The sequence below is a fragment of the Panthera pardus genome, unplaced genomic scaffold (genome assembly GCF_024362965.1).
Source record: "Panthera pardus isolate Hobbes unplaced genomic scaffold, ASM2436296v1 HiC_scaffold_26, whole genome shotgun sequence".
Taxonomy (NCBI): domain Eukaryota; kingdom Metazoa; phylum Chordata; class Mammalia; order Carnivora; family Felidae; genus Panthera; species Panthera pardus.
The window spans coordinates 29148930-29169886 of record NW_026526832.1 but is presented as its reverse complement, the minus strand read 5'-3'; the positions used below and the strand labels follow the sequence as shown (position 1 = coordinate 29169886).

The following is a 20957-nucleotide window of genomic DNA, read 5'->3' as shown; positions in this document are numbered from 1 at the left end:
CTGGTATCCATGGGGCATAGTGGCACCGGCTGGGAGATGGCAATGTGCCACCAAAGGAGCACTGGCTTGGGAATCCGGAGACCTGGCTTCTAGCCCTCCTGAGTCAGGGTCAGCCGCCAACTCCCCGTAGGGCCACATTCCGGTCCCTCCCCCTCTGTGTTCAAATCGCTGGCTCCTTAGGGCTCTCCTTGGTCCAGGTTCTTGGATGTTACAAGAGTTCTGTTTGCTCTGCTACATGGCCAGGCCTCCAATCTGGGCAGCTGGAACTTTTTTCTGTGCAGCTGCAAAGCCAGGCTGACCCTTCGGATCAGGGGGACTTGTGGGGGGGGGGGGGCGGGCTTCCGGCAGAAGGCAATGCCCCTGCCAGCTCCGAGACTGTAGGGTGCCACACCAGACCCCTTGCCCCCTCTCAGGAGCACACAGGTGGCAGTGACCTTTGGATACGAGTGTGGGGTCGGTCCCCAGCTTTCTATCCCTGTTCAAGGGATGAGGCTAGCCCCTCCTTTGCTCCTGTCCATCCCCCAATGTCACAGCAGTCTGCTGCACATGCCCCTCTGTGCCCTACCTCTGAGCCTCTGTGTTGGCCATTCCTTCTGCCTGGAATACCTTCCCCTTTCCTCACACCTTATCCAGCAAAGTCCCACATGAGCATGAGTATCTCGGTGAGGCATAGCCTGACTCCCTCCCTCCCGGAGGTAACTCCTCTCCTCTCCTCTCCATCTCTGCCTCTGCCGCAAGGCTTCCCTACAGAGCACTGGATGCTGCATTGGTGTTGTCTTGTCCCCCCAGTGCCTGCGAGCTCTTTCGGGGGGTGGGCAGACAGCTGCACAAAATAGGAAGAGACCACTTCTATGAAGCACTGACCACGTGCCTGGCCTGTGACTAAGCACTCCGTGGGTATGGTTTCGTGGTTGTAACTAAACTGGACTTCATTTCAGAGAAGAGGAAACTAAGGCCCAAGGTCACGGCAAGTAAGTGGCAGAATGGGATTCCAGCTGTTTGTTGCCTTGGAGTCTGGAGGACCAGACTCCTCTCCTCGGCCATTCCTCACTCCCTCTCCAGGGCGGGGACCGGTCAGGTGGTCCTGGAGGAGAAGCTCTCTGAACATCCTGGGGGTGGACAGGGGCAGACGGCAACATGACCCAGTGACAGGAGCAGTTTTCTGAGATTGCTGTTATCTGCATAGATCTGCTTGTGGTGCACTGAAATAAATTCCTTCCAGGGGGATTTTTCCTTCCTTTCTTCTTCCCTTCCCGTCCCTTCCCTTTGCTTCACTTCCCTTCTTTCTCTCTCTCTTCCCCTTCCCTCCTTCCTTCCTTCCTTCCTTCCTTCCTTCCTTCCTTCCTTCCTCTCTTTCTTCTTTCTTTCTTTCTCTCTCTTTCTTTTCCTCCCCTCCCCTTTCCTCTTCCTCTCCTCTCCTCCTCCTCCTCCTTCTTCCTCTTCTTCTTCTGTGTGTGGCAAGTGTTAAAACTAGTTTTCAAGCTCTGTTAATGAATGCCAGAGTGATTATGTTGATATCCCCATCAGTTATGCAGAAAATCAGGTAACCAGACTATTTACTTTATGTAATAGATGTGTGGGCTTCTCGTTCACTCTCTGAAAGAACATTCCTGAAAGGGTCATTTTTTATTTCCTGAGATGCCTTTTTTCCTAATTGCTTGAAGGTTTGAAAATTGCTCCCTTTCCCCCATTTTCATTCTGTGCAAATGCATTTCCTCGTGTCACATTTCCCTGACACCTCCGGTCCCCTGGAGAAGCAGGGCCCCTCCTCCAGCCTCCCACGTGCCTTCTGTCTCACCAGGAAAGCCTCCGCGCGATTCGAGATTTCAAACCAACTTGGAAGAAATAAAGCTCCTTTGGTTTTTCTCTTTTGTAAACAGATTTGACAAAACGAAGTGGGAAGAGCCCCAGACCGCATATGAGGAGAGCTGGCTTTTAATCTCAGCCCTGCCTTGAATTTGCTCAGTGATGGGCAGGTCCCTTTTCCCTTCTGTCTCTTTGAGTGTACATTGAGGGACGAAGACAATCTGTGGGTCTAAGAGGAGGAACAAGGGCCTGAGAATGGAAGGTCCTGGAGCCAGATTTTACTGGATTTTGAGGAAATCTCTCTCTCCGAACTCCCCACCCGCCCAGTCTGCCTAGTGGGATAATCCCAGCTGTGACCGGGCCACCCTCAAGGGAAACTCTGCGACCAGGGAGCCAAATGGTGGAAGTGTTGGCCCAGGCAGCTCCGGGTCCTTGGCTGGAGGCGGTCAGAGGGCTTGTCTCGCCTACAAAGCAGCAGTACCCTTTGCTGGGTGCCCCTGCCTTGCAAACCACGTGCTCACGTGCCTGTCCACAGGTGCTCCTCTTAGGTCCTCCCCCACCCCTCGCGATAAATTTTATGGATCTGAGCTGAGCGCACCCTCCTTTTTCTTAATTTTTAAGTTTTTCTTTTTTGAGAGACAGACACACGTACAGAGAGAGAGAGAGAGAGATACGTGAGGGAGGGGCGGAGGAAGGGACAGAAGCGCAAGCAGACTCCACACTCAGTGCAGAGCCCAACGCGGGGCTCCATCCCATGAACCGTGAGATCACGACCCGAGCCGAAACCGAGAGTCGGTCGCTTAACGGACTGAGCCCCCCAGGCGGCCCTGTGCGCACCCTCCCTGACCCATTTGGGTCTTGGATTTCATCCGACCATGCTGCAAAACAGAAAGAGCCCACAGGTTTTCCTAAAAGTGACCCCATCTTCACGGTGGCTGCAAAGGGGGCAGGCCAGCCGAACGGAGATTCTCTAGACTCGTGCCTCTGTCTGTCCTTTTTGAACATTGTGTATTTCCATCCTAAGAAGAGCCAGTCTTCGGATGCGCCTGGATGGGCACAACTGAGCACATATTAAACACACGAGCCAGAGCTTTCAGTCACCCCCTGAGCTGGCTCAGCTGGTCTGCCCTTGAACTGCCCATTCCTTCCCCTCCCGGGAAGCTCCCCGGCACTGACTGTCCCCAGGCCCAGCCTCCCGCCAGCCAGCACGCACACACGGAACGCTTCATGAGTGGGAAACAAACTTCTGCTGTGTGAAGCCGCTGACATTTTAGGGTTCATTGTTATAGCAGCCAGCACTAGCCTAGCTGATTTGCTCGGTTGGCCTCTTACCACTCCCCTACGTAACTGCCCACGTGTCTTTCTCACCAGGCTGGGAGCTCGGTGAGAAGGGACCCAGTCTGATTTGCCTGTATGTGTGGAGGGTGATGATCGTGTCTGCAACACGAGTTAATTGAATCAATGGACGTTGAAACGTGCTGGCTGTCGAAAATTGTAACCAGAAAGAGAAGCTGAACGTGTTGTTTGACATCTTTCCCGTGAAAATGGGACTGGAAATCCTAGGAGGATTCCTGGAAGAGGTAACTAGAAATTAAAAAAAAAAAAGAATTTTTTTTTTTTTTTTAATTTGGATCAATGGCAAGGGAGGAAAAAGTCCTCTGGCAGGGACCACAGTAGACATGCGGGGAGCTGAAACTGAAGGCAAATTGGCGTGTATGGGGGAGGGATAGGGTCTTTGGGAGTGGGAGATGAAGCACCGTAAAAAATGACTGGGAGAAAAAGGAAGGAATAGAGGGGAGCCTTAACTCTGGGCATGCTCTCTGCACAAGTGCTCTCCCACCCCTTACCCTTTCTCCACCCCAGGAGGGCCTCTCCGAGCTTTTACAAATGAGCCTCGGAGGCTGAAATATTTGCCAGAAGCCATGCCATGGGGAGACCTGGTCTGTTCCCACCCCAAGGCCCTGCTCTTCCCTTCATCACACCCACAAGACAGGACTGCTCTACAGCAGAGAGAGGGGGCCACCTCCCACCCGGCCACAGCCTCTCCTCCTCCCAGGTGAGCAGACTGGCACGACTAGAGGAGTACTTAGAATCAGGACACCTGCGCCTAGGCCCATCCCTGCCTGCGACTGGTCACCTGACCGTGAAACGGTCCCTCCTGTGAGGTTCAACTTGCCCCTCTGAAAAATGACAGATTGGGGCCAGAGGACCTCTAAAGGCTTCTCGCCGCACAGGATCCCCGGCCCTGGGCAGGAGCGTGTGAGCCACACTCTTACGTATGAAGGAGAGAGGCCTTTGCCAGTCCCTTACCAGGGAGGGCTGGGAAACAGGAAGACCGTGGTGTGGGGGCAGAGTCAGAGCAGTACAGCAGGAGGAGAGACGGGCCCTGACGGCAGCTACGTGTGGCCTTCGGAAGTGGAAAAACCCATCCGGGGAAAGAAGGTGCGGGCTTGGGGTCAGCAGCCCCAACTGTGCCTGCCGAAGAGCCCAGGCTCAAGCCCTCAGTGAAAAAGAGGGAGAGCTCTGCTTCTGTGAGGTCTTTTAGTTGCAAGAGATGCAGACATAAACGTCTCTCTCTCGGAGCCAAGTGCATACCGTGAATGCTTTTGACAGAATGGTTCTCCTTCAGCATTCCTAGTGATTGAGATAAGTACATTTATTTCCCTCCCAACCACCATCTTCGCTGCTCTGGATATGGGACGAAGCTTAGAGCGGATGCCTTTTGGTAATTTACTTTCTTGTCGATTCTTTCATTCGGTGGATCTTTATTGAGCACCTGGCATCTTCCAAGTTCTGTGCTCGGTGGCAGAAATACAGTGGCAGGAAAGTCAGTCTTCGTGGAGTTGGCATAGCGGGGTGACCAGGCAGTGATGGTGGTTAAATATACAAGACTCTGTAAGCCAGGTTTTCCCCAGAAGGCATGAAACCAGAGAGATACTGAGACAATGGCCAGATAGAGGGCCTTACTTGAGGTAGAATGCCCAGGGAAGGCCTCTCTGGAAAGGGCCGGCTGAGCTAGGATGTGGCTGGTGAGAAGGAAGCCGCCGCACAAGGAGCTGGGAGGAGGGGCCTTTGTAAAAAGACCCAAGAGACCCCGGGGAAGACCGATGCTGTCTGGCACCCAAGGCCACTGAGCTTTTGCTACTTACTGCCTGGGGCAGAGGCATTCTGGGGACAAGACCCCCAAGGAAAGGCCACGACCAGGCAAACTCTCTGGGCCACAGGAAATCACAACCTCTGATTCCGGCGTCTGTCCTCATCAGTCCTGATGTTTGACAACTATTTCCTTCCCACCCCTGGCCCAGCCTCCAAGTGCAGAAACCCCGGAGCACGCCAATGAAATTGATTTAGTGCTGGCGGTACATTCTCTTCCCCAGCCTCGGGCAGGAGAGATTTACGGCTCCTGGAAGTACTGCCCCTCCCTGCTTCCTGTAAATCTCCCACCACATTTCGGGCGGCTGGAGCTATTTGGGTAACCTTTATCTGAACCAGAACTTCCTCGCCAGGAACTTCAGAGGGTACCTCCAGGAAGGACGGGAGAACCCCAGGGGCTGGCTTGTTTTGGGGAGGATTCCAGGCCTGCTGAGGACAGCTGCTCGGCAGGCATCAGGCAGAGAACAGAGTTCTTCTTTGATGCCGTGACTGCCTTTGTGGGGTTGGCACAAAACCCCAAAGGAGCATTTAGGGTTTATGGAGGGCGTGCGGATAGGCAGTGCGTTATTGAGCCTGAAAGCCGGGCCCCTGGAAATAAAAAGGATTCGGGGAATCGTCTGAGGCCAGATGCTCGGGGCTGCGAGGGAACTGTGCATTGTGGGAGAAAAAGAACGGCTTTGAGTCAGACGGGTCTTGCAGATGTTATATTATATTATATATCAACGTGTTCACGGGCTGTCTGCCTGCCTGGAATCTCGTCTCTGTGAGGCCAGGTCTTTGATCATTCCCAGATATATCCACAGCACCTAGAACCACGCTTGGCTTGTCATTAGCACTCAGTAACTGGTGAGTGCATCGGTAATTCCAGAATATATTCTGGCCCCCCAGTGTGTGACCTTGGGCAAGTCACTGCCTCTCGGAGCCTCAGTTTTTTTTCTCTAAACATTGGGATAAGGACGGATCGATCAAAATGTGAAAGGAGCTGCTATTTGCTTAGACATGTTCAGTAAATGTTCTCTCCCTTCTCTTTCCTCTGCTGCCTCTCTCTGAGGCCTGGGACTGAAGACAAAAAAAAAAAAAGCCTGGGTGCTGTGCTCTCAAAGCGGTAGGCGCTGAGCCTCCCGGGGTGGGCACCTCCCAGGTCACAGGGAGACCTCACACTGGTCAGGTCACTTAAAACGTATGTTTCTTTGGGATTCTGGGACCGAGAGATTTTTAAAGTCGCCTGGTGCACAGAGGCGCTGTGGAAGGGCTTAGTGGAGGGTTGGGGGACCTTCGCAGCCCTGCAGGAGGCTGAGGGAAGGGACAGCCCGCCGGGGTGGCCGCGAACTGCGGGAAAGGGCACAGCACTCTGAGTTCCAGGACAGAGTCCCCCTGAGCAGCTGCCAGGCGGGAAGCCTTCTGGGACCAGCTCTTCCTTTGACCAAAGGGAGCGGGACGGGTGCCCCCGGAGCACCCACGTCCTGTCTCTGAGAGTGCTGTCCCTTCTCCAAGTGCTGCCGCCCCAGACCTCAGAGGCCAGGTCTGCACCTTCCTCCTCTTCTTTCCTAGGCTCCTTTCACAGAGCCAGGTGACACAGGAGGGGGTAAGAGCCGTCCAACCTCCCCCGGGGCCTGTGGTGACATTTATCCCGAACAGGCTAGCCAGTGGCTGCTGTCTTTGCCCAGAAGGAGTAAAGGGAGCACCACTGAAATTGCTTCAGTAAACAGCCCAGTCAGAGCAAACCCCGGGCCTCATTAACCACAATTAGGATTTCTGCTCTGGCTTCCAAGGAACTCGGCTTGGGACCCAAGACTGTTTATTTGAATAAGACCGTGGCCGGGGCTGTGGGAGGGGAGGGACAGAGGTGGAGGTGGAGGTCAGGCGGCAGGCGTTGGATCTTTCTGTCATTCTGGACACTTTAATAATGGGAAAACCTTTGACCTGAGCCCTCCCAGATCCCTGGATTCCAGAACCCAAATGACTACAGGGACGGCAGTTTTGAATCTCCCTCAAATTCTTAATTGAATGGGATAAGGTACCCAAAAGTGCCCTGGGCCTAGCAAGGACTCAAGAGACGCTTGTTACCTCTTCGCAGTTTGGTCACGTCTAAACCACAAAAAGGAAAGCTCATTTTTCACTAAAACGCTTTGTTCGGGTCACGGTATCTTTCACTTGGCCATTCTTTTTTTTTTTTTTTTTTTTTTTTTCCTGTATGAAAAGCAAACAAGCAAATGAACTACCAGATCTCTGATAGTACGGCTTATCTTTTAGGTTCTGAATACTGCATTTCTTCTAACATTCCCCTCCCTCGCCCCCTGAGATTCTGTTCAACCTAATTTGTCCCTCGGATCCTGGGAGCCCCGTCCACTTCCGTTATCCCGCACGGCGGCAACAGAGCTAACGTTTTTCTTAGGGTTTTGCCGTTCGCAAGGTCTTTCTTTTCCTCCACATAGCTTTTCTTGTCGGAGCCTCCCAAGAGTCATTTCACGTTAGTGTGATTAGTGTTTTCACTTTAGATCAGAGCAAAGAGAGGTTCCGAGAGGTTAGGGGGTCCTGCCTGCTATCTTCAGGCCAGTAAGGAGCTCCCTGACCGCGAAGCCATTCAGCTAACAACCACTTACGGAGCACCTGCACAGTGTGGGCACTTGAGATACAAAATGAGTGACACGGTCCCCGCTCTCCACGTGCTCGTCCTCTGGTGGTTTATTCGGCTGGATTTCCGTGGGTCTCTTCAAGCAGCTTGCGCCGGACTGGACGGGGTCCAGTTGCTGGTGTTTGCTGGTTGGCTTGGCGAATGAGCGAACGTGGGACGTTTCAGGCTCTGCCAGCTCCCACTGGGCCGGGGCTGGGGCTGGAAGCCTGTGTGCTGTGGGCACGGCACTCATACCCTTAGGACCAGGGATCAGAGCACGGCTGGCTCCACGTGCCTCCCTGGTGAACCACAGAGTCGGACGTGCCTAAAGAGGGTAGGAGCCAGACCCGCAGACCAGAGAAGACCTCTGCCTTTAACCTGACCCAAGGGTCCTCGGGCCAGGCCACCCAAGGTTCCGAATGGGCTAACAATACTAATGGACAACCGCCCTGGGTCTGAGCAGAGTCCACGGACACATTCATCCAATTCTAAGTGAAAAGCAGGCTTTACTCCCTGAAACTTGAATGATTACCTGCCAGTCTATATGTTTTTGTAGAGATCTAGAAAATATAGCTGGCAGGTTGATTAGAAGTCAGCAGCAAACTTTCTTTTGTTGGGTAAGAAAGCAGGCCAAAAGAGAGTTTGTCTAAGCTCATTTGGCATATTCTAGGACATATTGTAAGATGGGGCTGGAGACCAGAATTGGACAGGGAAAGAGTCTCAGCTCTCCGTTGACTTCCTGTGTGACCTTGAGTGCACCCTCTATCTCTGGGCCTTAGTTTTCCATCTGTAAAATGGGAGGTGGTCACTGTAATCCTTCTAGCCCTAAAAGGTAAGTGAATCTAGATTTTATACTCCATGTGCAAAGATTAGGCTGTATGGAATATTAGATACCAATGTAATGAGCTACGATAATCACCAGGCGGATAAGTTACCTTTTCTCTGATTAGGTGATCTGGAAAGAGGAAAGGACCTCCTTGTAATGGTGAGTTGAATTCATGCAGGCTTTTAAAGAAGTTTAAAGAAAGGCCTTTTAAAGGAGTTTAAAGAAAGGCCTTGTGACATAGATCAGTACCTGGTCAATGCCAGGCTCTCAAACATTTGTCGAATGAATGAAAGGGAGTTCCAGGTGTGGGTTCTGAGGAGGCCTGTCTACAGATGGACGTCAACTGGTCAAACATATGTAGGTCACTGGGAGCTGGTGAGTGCAGAGATGAGAGATGGATAGGTAAATGGGCACAACATATACCCGAGACCCCGACCTAAGAGGCTCCGTTGGTGATGTTCTCTCTGAGGAGTTTCTGGGGTCCGTGCTCAGAGCAGCCCAAGGTAACAAGCCAAGCCCTACTGCCACTGAAAGGGCCCCCTTTGTGTTCACCTGCTTCAGACCAGGGGCCTCTCCTTGGCCGCTGTGGTCCCTTGTCCTCCGAGAGCTCTCCGGGGACATGTCATGGGGAAACCCTAGTGGAGCGTGAAGGTCGAGAGCAAAGGCCCGTGGGAGGAAAGCACAGACTTGACCAGTCCAAATCCTCAGCCCTCAGAGCACATGCTCATCCCTCCCCACTTAACTTCTTGGGGCTCCCATGGAAACTTTTCCTTCCCTCTGCTATATTCTCACCTGCTTCTCACGCAAATGTGTGGTTGGCAGTCTCCCTTGCTGACCTGGGAGGCTGTGCGTCGTCTCCATCCCAGTGCCTTCCCCGACTCAGGGCCAGGCTGGGTTCGTGGTCATGCAAGGAGTGGCCGAATGAATGAACGGCTGATTCTACCACCCACAGTGGGTGGATCCCCCAAACTGCAAAGGACACTGAGTAAACAAGTGTGGCCCTCCATTGTGGTTGATAACGTTTTTCCAAATGGGAATAACAGTGTGTATCTTACATCACGGTACGGCAAGAGGTTTTAGATTTGAACAGGAATACTTTCTTTCGCAAAAAAACCTTCCTCTTTGCATGACCCTTTCCAGTTTTTAAGGTTTTATCTTGATTCTCTCATTTTTTCTCAGAGCATCTTTGATAGGAAGCTGGGATGAGGATCATCATCTCCCATCTGGGGAAGGCACCGAGGCTCGCGGAAGTCAAGTGACTCATCCAGGACCATGCTGAGGGTCAGGGACAGCACCGGGGTCAGACCCAGCTTTCCTGGTTCCCCGTCCTGGGCTCTCCCCAAGTCATGGTTTTCTATTTCTACATTCCCCCCGTGGCCATGTGTAAAAGAAGCTAGGAGGCAAAGAAAGGTTTGCTCAAAGAACGCTTAGAAAGAATGATGTTCTTAATTAATAACAAAAGCAAACGCACACTCTTCGTGGGTTCATAAACAGCAAGCTTCAACCTAATTGATTAAAATGCCCTGGCACCAAATTAACAATGACTTCAAAAACAACGAAATCCAGCCAAGGCCACAATAAAACTGTTTCCCCCCCTTTTTAATTATCTTTGTTGTTTTCAAATTTGCCCGAAACTCTTCCGTATGTCTGGGCAGGTCGCACCTGCCACTGTGACCAGAGCGGGAAGGCAGTGCGTGTGTGTGTGTGTGTGTGTGTGTGTGTGTGTGTGTGTAAGCCCACAGACAGGGGGTTTTACTCTGAAACTTGCCAGCTCTGTGACCTGGAGCAGGTCACCAAATGACGGTAGCCCTTAGCATCTCCGCCTTTAAAATGTGGAGGGCAACACCTGTCGTATAGACTCGACGCAGAAGATGTAGGTAACACAGCCAGCAGAGGGTCTGGCACATGGTAGGTGAACGATAAATGGACATTCGCTTCCTCTTTCTGCATACGGTCCTTAAAGGACCTCAGAGACACTTTAAACACAGGAAAGAGAGGTCGCACTGCCCAGGGGTGGAAACCTAATGGCCAAACTCCGATGCCCCACGTTACCTGCTTCCTGCAGGACTTTTGCGATCAGATCCTCTGTATGTGATGTGACATGAGGCATGTCATGTAACCTCTCCGAGCCTCAGTTTCCTGATCTGCCAAATGGCCATCCCAATACCGACATCGGTGGCCAGGCTCCGTGAATGGTGGCTGTCGCTATCACGTGGACTGCAAGGGGGGCTTGGAAGAAGGCGTCAGACAGCCAGATTCAAGTCCTAATTCTGCCACGTACAGGCATGCTGTGTCTGCTCCGGGGCCGTGTTTTCCTCGTCTCTAGAAGACAGAGAATGAATCCTGGCTCTCCCACCTGCAGGACAGCTTCGGGGACCCAGGAGCCCAGGGATGATGTCCACCTTGGCTGCACATCACGGCCACCCAAGGAGCTCAACAACTACTCAGTGCCGGGGATCCACCTGCCTCCGATTGGCTCGGTCAGGATTTGGGTGGCTGGGACCCAGGCGGATGTGTTTCTTACACATTTCGGGTGAGTTTAACGTGCTCCCAGGTTGTGAGTCACCGGGATGAAGACGCACCCCTGTTTTCTAAATCGGAGAACCCTGTGCACACGCGGGGGTCAGGCAGGAGGGCCCCCCTCCTGGTCCTGCTCTTGTGGGGCAGAGAATTCTTGGGGCCACCATTAGTTCCTCTGCCGCGGGGTCGGGAGGCTTCAGCTTCTTTGATTCCCTTTCAACACTTCCCAGGATTCTGTCGCATCTGAAGAGGGAAGCAGGGTGCTGGCAGTAACCGGGCCATGCTGACTTTAACCTTTAAAAAAACAAGCTTTATGGTGAAGACCAAAAGGTCTTATAAACCTTAATGAGCGGCATATGTGAAACACATACGTGAATTGCTTGTTTGAAAAATATTTCCCGGCTAGCCTTCAATAGCATAGCCTTATTATTCTAAACGGGGAGCTTGTCTTACCAGAGGACCGAACAAAACCCCAGTTGGAGATAATTATCTTAGCAGAATTCCCCGTGGGTCCCTGGGGAGGGGATGGGGCGGGAGCCTCTGGAACACATGTGCTAACTTAGGCCGCCTTTGTCTACACAACAAACACAAAAGCTGGGCTCTCGGCAGCGAGGAGAATTCCAGCTCCCGAAACGGTGACCTCAAGACTCATTCCGCGGATGGCGAATAGGTTTGTTTCCACGGGTGGGGGCTGGAGGCGGGAAGGTGGGGGTGGAACACACGTGCGTGTCCAAACTCATGTTCCAGGCAGGAGCTGGGAGGCACGGGGAAAGACATAACGGAGCCAGAAGTCGAAAGACCCAGGCCGTGCCGGCTAATTCGGGCTCGGGGACGTGACTTTGAGCAGATGGCCCACGCTGTGGAGGTCTCAGTTTCTCCGTGTGTGAAATGGGGTCCCTGTGATGATTCCGCGGGATGACAAAAGTGAGGAGAAATGATTTGATCCAGAGTCCCGTGAAGGAAAGCGACCTCTCCCTCTCCTTCAGTCCCTCCCGGAGGCCGCAACCTCACGCGCAACCTGCCTTCACTGCGGAAAAGCAGAGGCTGGAGACGCTGCCCGAAGCAAGGATTTCAAGTTCCCAGAGCTCCCTGTGTCGGGAGGCTATTCAGGTGCCATCACCTGAAGGTTCGGGCGGTCAGCCTTCCCAGCCTGGCACCCCGATGTTCAGGGAAAGTGGGCCACTGAGCCTCAATTAGCTGGATAATTGCTTCAATTCCCCACTGCTCCCTACGCCTTAATTATCTCCCTCCTGCCCCCCAGTCCTGAGCTGAGGAGTGCCACTGAGCCGCCCTTTTCCCAGGCTGGAAGCCACAAGGGGAAGCCACTTCCCTGGGACTTGTCCCACGACTGCAGGCAGCCTGAGGAGAGGCAGGCAGGCCCCATCAGGCCCAAAGCCCTCTTTGATCCCCGTCTTCCCGCTCCAGACCTCCTCCAGAGGCTCGGGATAAACCTGGCTGTGGGGGTATAAGTGGGGCAAGGGGCAGAGCTGGAAGACTGGGTCGTGGAATGGACCGACCCAGACACTCAGAGGAGTAACCCTGGGCAAAGGACTTGAGTTTCCCCAGCCTCCGTTTTCTCATCTGTAAAATGGGGCTGAGAAGGTCTCTCCGGGAAAGATGGTGGTTGTCAGGGTCGAGTAAGTTAATTACCCAGCGCGCATGCATAGTTAACCGCAGGGGTGCTCTCTTAAACAGCCCCCTTTTCCTTCTCCTTCCTGACTCCTTCCACCAACGATAACTCTTCAGGCCAGTGAGGCAGCTGAGTGACGTGGGAAGCGGTGCAGAGCAGGGGCCGTGGGCAGCCAAGCCCCGGACGCGCTTTGCGCCTCAGTTTCCCCACGTACAGCGTTACTCCCTGAGGGCGCATGCGCCTTCTGATGTTCTATGAGGAGCGAGGAGAGAACCTCCTCCAAACCCCGAGATTCTACCTCCCAGGCATCGCCCCGTGTTCGGCTCCTCTCCTTGCCTCGAACGCACGCACCCTGCGTATGTTCCCACCAGGGTAAACAGAGTCATTAACACTTTATCTTAATTGCCACTAATGATGGTAAATTTGCTTGATTACGTAAAACGGGGCTTTCTGGAAACATCCTAAGCTGAACTGGAACATTTAAAATTTCGGCTAATTCCAGCTTTGCAGCTGAACCTAATTGGTCAATTGTGGGTTATTAATGGAGGATCTGACTTCTCCGAGGATAGGCTGCTGGGGACAAATGTGGGCCAGGAGCGAAAGGAAAGGGCCACCACCCAGATTAGGGCAAGGCTGGCAAAGGAAGAAGCAAAGGATGGATTTTTCCTTGATTACTCCATTCAATTCTTGCTTCAGCCATTTTCATGGGTTTCCTTAGGTATTCGTGTGGGTTTTTCCCCCCACATTTCATAAAGTGTTTTAAATCCATCAAATTGGCACTTTTATGAAATTTACTAAAAGATTCAGAGTTGGTTTTGTCTTCCACCCATCTCCTCACCGTTTCATATACACATTGATCGATTTTATATTAAGGTATCTCTTCCGTTATTTTTTTTAAACCAGAATTCCATTTTGGGTTTTTTGACAACGCTCTCTGATTCTAATGCTTAACTTTTCTCATTTAAATTGCTTCCTTTAAAAAAAAATTCAATAGATTGCCTTGAGGCCCGTGGTAGTGTCTGAATGACAAATGCATATGTGTGTCTGTTTTCTTCAACAATCTAAAAGTTAGTTTGCCAGGATCTATGGTTGAAAATTTTAACTTAAAAAAATTGCGACCCTCCGACTCGACTGCTACTTGTGCGGCCACAGTGGAAGGAGGAGACGGTGTCCCAAGCTTTCTCCTGCCCAGTGCGCTCCTCCTCTAGAATGCTGGGAGCAAGCCTCCCAAAACACACAAAGTCAAGGGCTAAAAGGTATTACTGTATATGCTCTTGCCCAAGTAAATCTGACCCTTATGTAGTCACCCTTTCCTTTCTCACTCTTTTTATAAACGTTTTTTATTTATTTGGAGAGAGAGACAGAGAGAGGAGTGCACGAGTGCTCACAAGCGAAGGAGGGGCAGAGAGAGAGAGAGAGAGAGAGAATCCCAAACAGGCTCTGCACTGTAACATGGGGCTTGATCTCATGAACCGTGAGATTGTGACATGAGCCGAAATCAAGGGTTGGATGTGTAACTGACTGAGCCACCCAGGTGCCCTTCCTTCTCATACTTGAGGACTTTCCAGTTTATGAAACCCTCTCGAGTTTTTTTTCCCAGATGATCCTACAACAGCTTTATGAGGTTGAGGCAGGTCAGTGGTTGGAAAACCCACTTTACAGATGAGTCCACTGAGGCTCACACTGACTGCCTCCAGCCTCCATTCACAGAGATTCAAATCCAGCTCTTTTGAGTCAGAATCACCAGCTGCTCTGCCAACAGTGGAGGCTGTCAGGTTCGAGAAGACCACAAAAGGAAGGCGGCAGTGGAGGGAGAGGCTCGGGTTATCAGCCCTCCACCCTGAGGTCCGTGGCGTCACTCCCTCAGTCTCTGGCTGTCCTGTGGGAAACGATGACTGTGAGTTTGTCCACATGGGACCTGTTATGGACTGACTTACGCGACCCCACCTCCCCCCCGCAAGTCATAGGTGGAAACCCTAACCCCCATGTGATTGTATTTGGAGACAGGGCCTTTAAAGAGGCCCTGTATGGGTGAGACCCAGATCCAATATGGCTGGTGTCCTTATAAAGAGAGGAAGGGACACCAGGGACTTGAACTCACAGAGAAAAGGCCATGTGAGGACACAAAAGGAAGATAGCTGTCTACCAGCCAAGGAGAGAGGTCTCGGGAGAAACCAACCTGGCCCACACCTTGAGCTTGATCCTCAAGCCTCCAGAACTGTGAGTCATCAGTTTCGGTTGTTTAAACCCCCATCTGTGGTATTTTGTCCTGGTGGTCTGAACAGACCAACCCAGGGTCTGCCCGGTCACTTTGTGTCTCTCTCTGCCGACACTCTGGCAGGGCAGGGGGGTGGGCAGGTTGGGATGGCTCAAGATGCTAAAACCTAGTCACCTTAGAGCACTTTGCTGCAACCCCACTGCGGGAACAGGGCTGCCCCTGGGTATGCAGGACCCTTTGCAAACATTTTTTTGCTGGGAGATTCATGCGCCCACATGAGACCCAATGGGTCTCATACTCGTGGTGTTACTGCAAACATCAAATTAAAGGACGCTGAACTATCACTCCTCGGGGAAATACAGGGGTAGGTTCCTGAGAGCCTCTGGTCCCATTTTTGTGAACTGATCACCGCATAACCTTGTTTTATGTGCTTCTGTTTAAAGACAACTTATTCAATACGTATTGTTGATTGATTAACATTGAGCTCATGTCCAACGGCACTGCAACTCATGCCTGAACCCGTGTCCTCTCTGTTAGGCACGTCACGGCCTTCTCATACTCAGGAACACCAAGAGACTTCAGCACTGTGCTTGTGGTGAGCAGGATTTTAAACAGTGAAATCACCAAGAAAAAGCACAAAAATTCCGGAAAAAAGAAAGCGACACTAAATGTAATTGAAAAAGACACTTTTTCGGGGCCCCTGAGTGGCTCAGTCGGTTAAGCATCTGACTTCAGCTCAGGTCATGATCTCACGGTTCGTGAGTTCGAGTCCCGCTTTGGGTGAGCTCGAGCCCTGCATCGGGTGAGCCCCGCTTCTCTCTCTCTGCCCCTTGTTCACTTGTGCCCTCTCTCTCCCTCAAAAAAAAAAAAAAAAAAAAAAAAAGACACTTTTTTACAGTACAAGAACTGAGACCAGACAGGCCATTGTCTTATCCAACCTCAGCTGGTGGGAATGTGCACACTGGGTGACTCAAGTTTTTTACCACTCTGCACATTCATGCAAATAACTGCAAAAGCACCTTGGGTATTGGGGGCACCTGGGTGGCTCAGTCAGTTAAGTGTCCGACTTAGCATTCCTAGAATGTAATCTCTTTCAATGTTGACCTTGCCTTTTACACACTGCTAGGTTACTGGCTCAGGTCATGATCTCACAGTGTGTGAGTTCAAGCCCCACATCGGGCTCTGCACTAACAGTATGGAGCCTGCTTGGGATTCTCTCTCTTTCACTCTCTCTGCCCCTCTCCCATTCTCTCTCTCTCTTTCTCCCTCACAATAAATAAATAAACCTTAAAAATAAAGCAACTTGGGTATTGGTTTTGGGGCTACAAATAAATTTAGTGAGGAAGAAAATTTGCAAATATAGAACATGTAAATAATGAGGATCAACCGTATAATGGCTTCTTGATGAAGATTTTGAATGATAGTAGAAAAGAGGTACTTATATGTTTATCATCTTTTTAAATTTTTTAAAACATTTTTGCTTATTTTGGAGAGATAGAGTGCAAGCAGGGGATGGGGAGAGAGAGAGAGAGAGAGAGAGAGAGGCAGAATCTGAAGCAGGCTGCAGGTTCTGAGCGGTCAGCACAGAGCCTGACATGGGGCTTGCACTCACGGACAGTGAGATCATGACTTGAGTCTGAGTCAGACCCTCAACTGACCGAGCCACCCAGGCGCCCTTGTTTGTTTATCATCTAATCAGTGCTGCTGAAGATTCCCAATTAGTGTCCGAACACGTCTGTGACTGCTGAGATCTAGGGATCATTTCGACAGGGTCTTTACTAACAAACGCTTGGTTCCTGGTTAGTTGCCGATCTCCCACTTAAAGAAAAAGAAGAAACACTATCAGTGCTCACAACACTATGGCTCGTCAGGATGTGCTTGTATGGAAACCATCTAGAACCTCTTGCCTCTTGCAGTTTCCTGATACCATTTGTTGAAGGCTGGTTCCATCATCACCAGTGTAAGTCTCATACAGGAAGATGTAATTGATAGCTCATGTTCCGGTCATGTTAAATTTACTGTTCAGAATTTTGTAACATAATCGTAGGATCTTGAGGTCTGTGTGTCATTATCACTGCATTCCAAGAATGTAATCTCTTTCAATGCCGACCTTGCCTTTCACTCACTGCTAGCAGTGGGGAGGATGGGCAAAGGACCTGTGGCACAAGAAACATCTGTCTTCATCTTTCACAGCTTAATATCACCTGGGGAGAACATACATCCCACATCAACTGGAGGCAAGAGAGGACATTGATTGGAAGGTCCCATTTGGTTTGTGTAGCAACTGTCTTCAGAAGGCCCAGGAGAAGACAAGAGCAGCCACCCACAGAGGACAGCTTGGTAAATGGTATGGAGCCTGTGGAGGGAGCGGATTGCCACTCAGGGTGCCAACGGTGGGGATGCAAGGGTAAAGGTTGTCTGCTGCCCTCCCCCCACACCTCTGTTGGGTAGAGTAGATTGCAGGAGGCACTGTGATGGGAATATGAGTAGTCAAGAGTGCATGGTGCATGGGCCCATATGTGCAGCTCAAGCCTAAGGGTCAGCAAGGATATCCCAGAACCCTGAAGTCCTCCTATGTCTATTGTGAATCACCCCAAATCAACCTGAAGCCTCCATGTTGGCAGTCCATTCTTATGTGATTCTAGAAAAGAAATACAATGATGGCAACAAGAGTGATCTGGTCACCAGGCTGCCCTTCTGGGGCTGGCAATAACCATAGGAACCCCAAACAACCCCGTGGGTACAAGGCTTAGAGTTCCTCAAGGCATCTGGTCAACTTTGTATGTGGGGTTGGGGGGATTAGAAGGTCAGAAAGCACCCCAATGGGGAGAAATGAATGCCAGAGCCCTCCCCAATGGCTCTGCCAGCCTCCAGCATCCCAGGCACGAAGGAGGGTAGGACTCAGATAATTTTGAGAAGGCGTTCCAAGTGTAAAAGGAGCGATCAGGGTGTTGCAGTAGTCCAGACAAGAGCTTACGGAGGCCACACATTTCCGTTATGAGTGTAAATCAGTAGATTTCTTTTGGAAGACATGTGGTAGAAACTACCAAAGCTATACCTACATACACCTTACGATCAGCAGTTCCTCTCCTGGCTGTGTATTCAGTAAAAATGGCTGCTCACTAAAGGATTTGTGCAAAAATATTCACAGCAACATCATTTATAATAGTAAAAACTGGAAACAGCTCAAGTGTCCATCAACAGTAGACTGGGTAAATAAATCGTGGCATATTCATACAATGGTACACTATGTAACAGTGAGAGAAATCTACCCACAACAACATGGATTAGTTTCCCAGACGTTATGTTGAGTTAAGAAGCCAGCACAAAAGAATACATACTGTATTGTTCCATTTGTACCAAGTTCAAAAACAGGAAAAACTAATATATTATGCTGGAGGTCAGATACAGGTTACCTTGGGGGGGTATTAATTGGGAAGGGGCACAAGGGAGTGTTCTGGGGGTCCTGGAAATTTTCTACAGCTTGATTTGTGTGTGGTTACGTGGGGGCGTACATATGTAAAAACTTATGGAGCTGTGCATTTAAGATTTTTATACCCTCTGTATGTAAGATATATGTCAATTATAAATCCTAAAAGGTGTGTGTGGGGTGTGTGTGTGTGTGTGTGTGTGTGCATGTGAGAGAGAGAAAGGGGGGAGGGCTGGAGGGGGCTGGACCAAATTGGTGGCAATGGGGATGGTGAGCCATGAACTAGTTAACTGGAGAGATGTTAGGTGCTAGGGCCTAACTTTAACCATACAAAATGTGTCTCACTGTCCTCAAGGAAACAGGCTCAGAGCAAGTAGGTAGCCAAGTAGGGACTTGAGCCCCACGCTGCTTAATTCCAAGTCTGGGAGCATCCACTCCCACTGTGGCCACATGCTCAGGGAATGTGATCCCATTTTCTGTTCTTGGGTGGCCACTGATCCCTCTAGGCTGGTCATGACAATCCAATTCTACTTGCCAGAGAGTAGTTTAGGGTTGGCAGGGGACCAAGATCTTCTCAATTAGATGTGAAGAGCAGTCGTCCGGGGGTTTCCAAGAAAGTTGTCCTTGCTTTTAAAAGGAGACATCGGGAATGCACGCTTCTTTTCTATCTATGGGCATTGTTGTGTCTGGATGTGTTGGCTGGTTGCTCAGCTGACATTTCTAGAGTTCGAGGGGACTAGCTAAAGCCAAGGCTGACACCCTGAGGGGGAGTAGAGAGATGGGACATATCTGGACACTCATGATACCTCTAGCCACTACAGTAGCCAGTCTAGACCACCCTACCTCAGGACTTTTCTAGTCCTTCGGATTACAGTGAACACTGTGAAGAATGCTTCCCGCCCTTTGGGATCTAATATGTCGGCTGTTCTAACAGCATTTGTGCAAACACCAAAGCAAGCCCATGTGAAGGGTTGGGAGCCAGGTGGTCAAGGAGGATTTCAGGATGATCGTATGGCTACAGGGCAGCTTTGAAGGATACACATGATCGGAGCAGGGGAGAGTGGCAGAGGGAAGGCCAGGAGGAGGAGGACTTCGCAGCATGGGACATAGACAGGTGCTATTGGTGCCTTGTGCTACATGCCCTTGGCCAACTGTCGGTTCCACTGCTGGACAGTTCCTGTGCATGCTGACTGCTTCCTATCTCAAGCACCCACTGCATTTCCTAGCTCCGTAACTGGGAGCTCCTTCATCTTAGGAGTCTGTGTGTGTGTGTGTGTGTGTGTGTGTGTGTGTGTTTGCAGGGGGTTAATGCTTGAAGATCACCCCTGTGGTAGACAGCTTCTAAGATGGCTCCCAGTGGCCTCTGCCCCCATGTTGTACCAGAGTTGATCGGGTGGCCAACAGTGAACCACAAAAGTAATAGTGTGTCAGTTCCAAGATTAGGTGATAAGACTACAGATTCCATCTTAGGTGCTCGTTCTCGTCCTCTCTCTCAGATCACTCACTCTGGATGAAGCTAGGTCGTGAGCAGCCCTATGGAGAGGCCCCTAAGGCAAGGAACTGAGGTCTCTTGCCCACAGCTGTGTGAGGCTGTCACCTTGGAAGAGGACCCTTCAGCCCTGGCCAAGCTTTCAGAGTCGGCAGCCCCAGCAGACAGTCTGACTGTGACCTCATGAGAGACCCTGAGCTGGAACCATCCAGCTGAGCCAGTCCTAGATTCCTCACCCAGAGACCCTGTGAGGTAATAAATGTATGTTGCTGTAAGCCAGTAAATTCTGGGCTGCAAAACTGTTCCTCAGCATTAGATAACAAACCCAATTCTTAACCAATGAGAGATAGAAATACATGCCTCAGCCTTTTATCCTTTGGGGGAATAATTCTGTATCATGATTCAGAGGGTTCCCAATGGATCGGGTCTTCGTTACCATGGTGAAAACCAGCTCAACAACATACCTCTTTCTAACTTTCCCCCTAATCCTGTCTCCTCCTCACTCCGGCTTGCCAGGATCATTTCCCAAATGAGCAAACTGCACTCGAATACTTGTCTCAGGCTCCGCTTCGGAGGGAACTCTAACTAAGACCAAGGACTTCATGTTCAATGGCTTAGAAGCTAGAATATGAAAACTCCATGAGGGGTAGGGGAGACGGGACTGGTTGGCATGAAAGTTTTGAGGAGTATTCATGGGCAGCGCAAAGTTCCAGATTACTTCACTCTCCTGGGAAGACTAGACCAGTCCTCTTAGCCTACCTGAAGGGGCCGGGGGCTGTGCTGCCCACATCTTTGGCAGCAGGGTGGGAGGGGGTCAGGGGGTGCATCTCGGTTCTCCTACCAACTTGCTCTATTCAGAAGTTCTCTTTACCTCTCTGGGCCTTGTTCCCTCATCTTAAACGGGGCTGGTGCCACTCACTGCTCTAGACCCCGGGAAGACTCATGAGGGAAGAACCGTTCAGTGGTGAGGGCGCCTGACGTGGTCTCAAAGCCCCTTGCACCCCGATCCCCTGGGACCAGCACCTCGGGGTGCTTCCGAGGGGAGAGTGACCTGGTTTTCGAACCACATCAAAATCGTGGAGACTGGGAATGGGCCCGGCTGTCAACATTAAGATCTATGTGCTCATCCTTCTGCCGTGTCGCTCAGAGATGGGATGGGAGGGGCAGACTTCTCACGTTGGAAAGTGACAGCATCATTTCCTAATTATCACATTTGGGGGAACAGATGGGGAAGCATGTGGAGGAATTATGGGCTTTTTTAAAAAGGGGGG

At 51.0% G+C, this 20957-nt stretch overlaps 1 long non-coding RNA gene across 1 annotated transcript; it reads left to right on the top strand.

Moving 5' to 3' along the window:
* The first annotated feature begins 11433 nt into the window (after positions 1-11433).
* Positions 11434-19970, top strand: LOC128773686 (uncharacterized). Its single transcript, XR_008418100.1, has 3 exons — positions 11434-11589; positions 16961-17114; positions 19694-19970. It is a non-coding gene; the product is annotated as an uncharacterized LOC128773686 (long non-coding RNA).
* Positions 19971-20957: the final 987 nt, after the last annotated feature.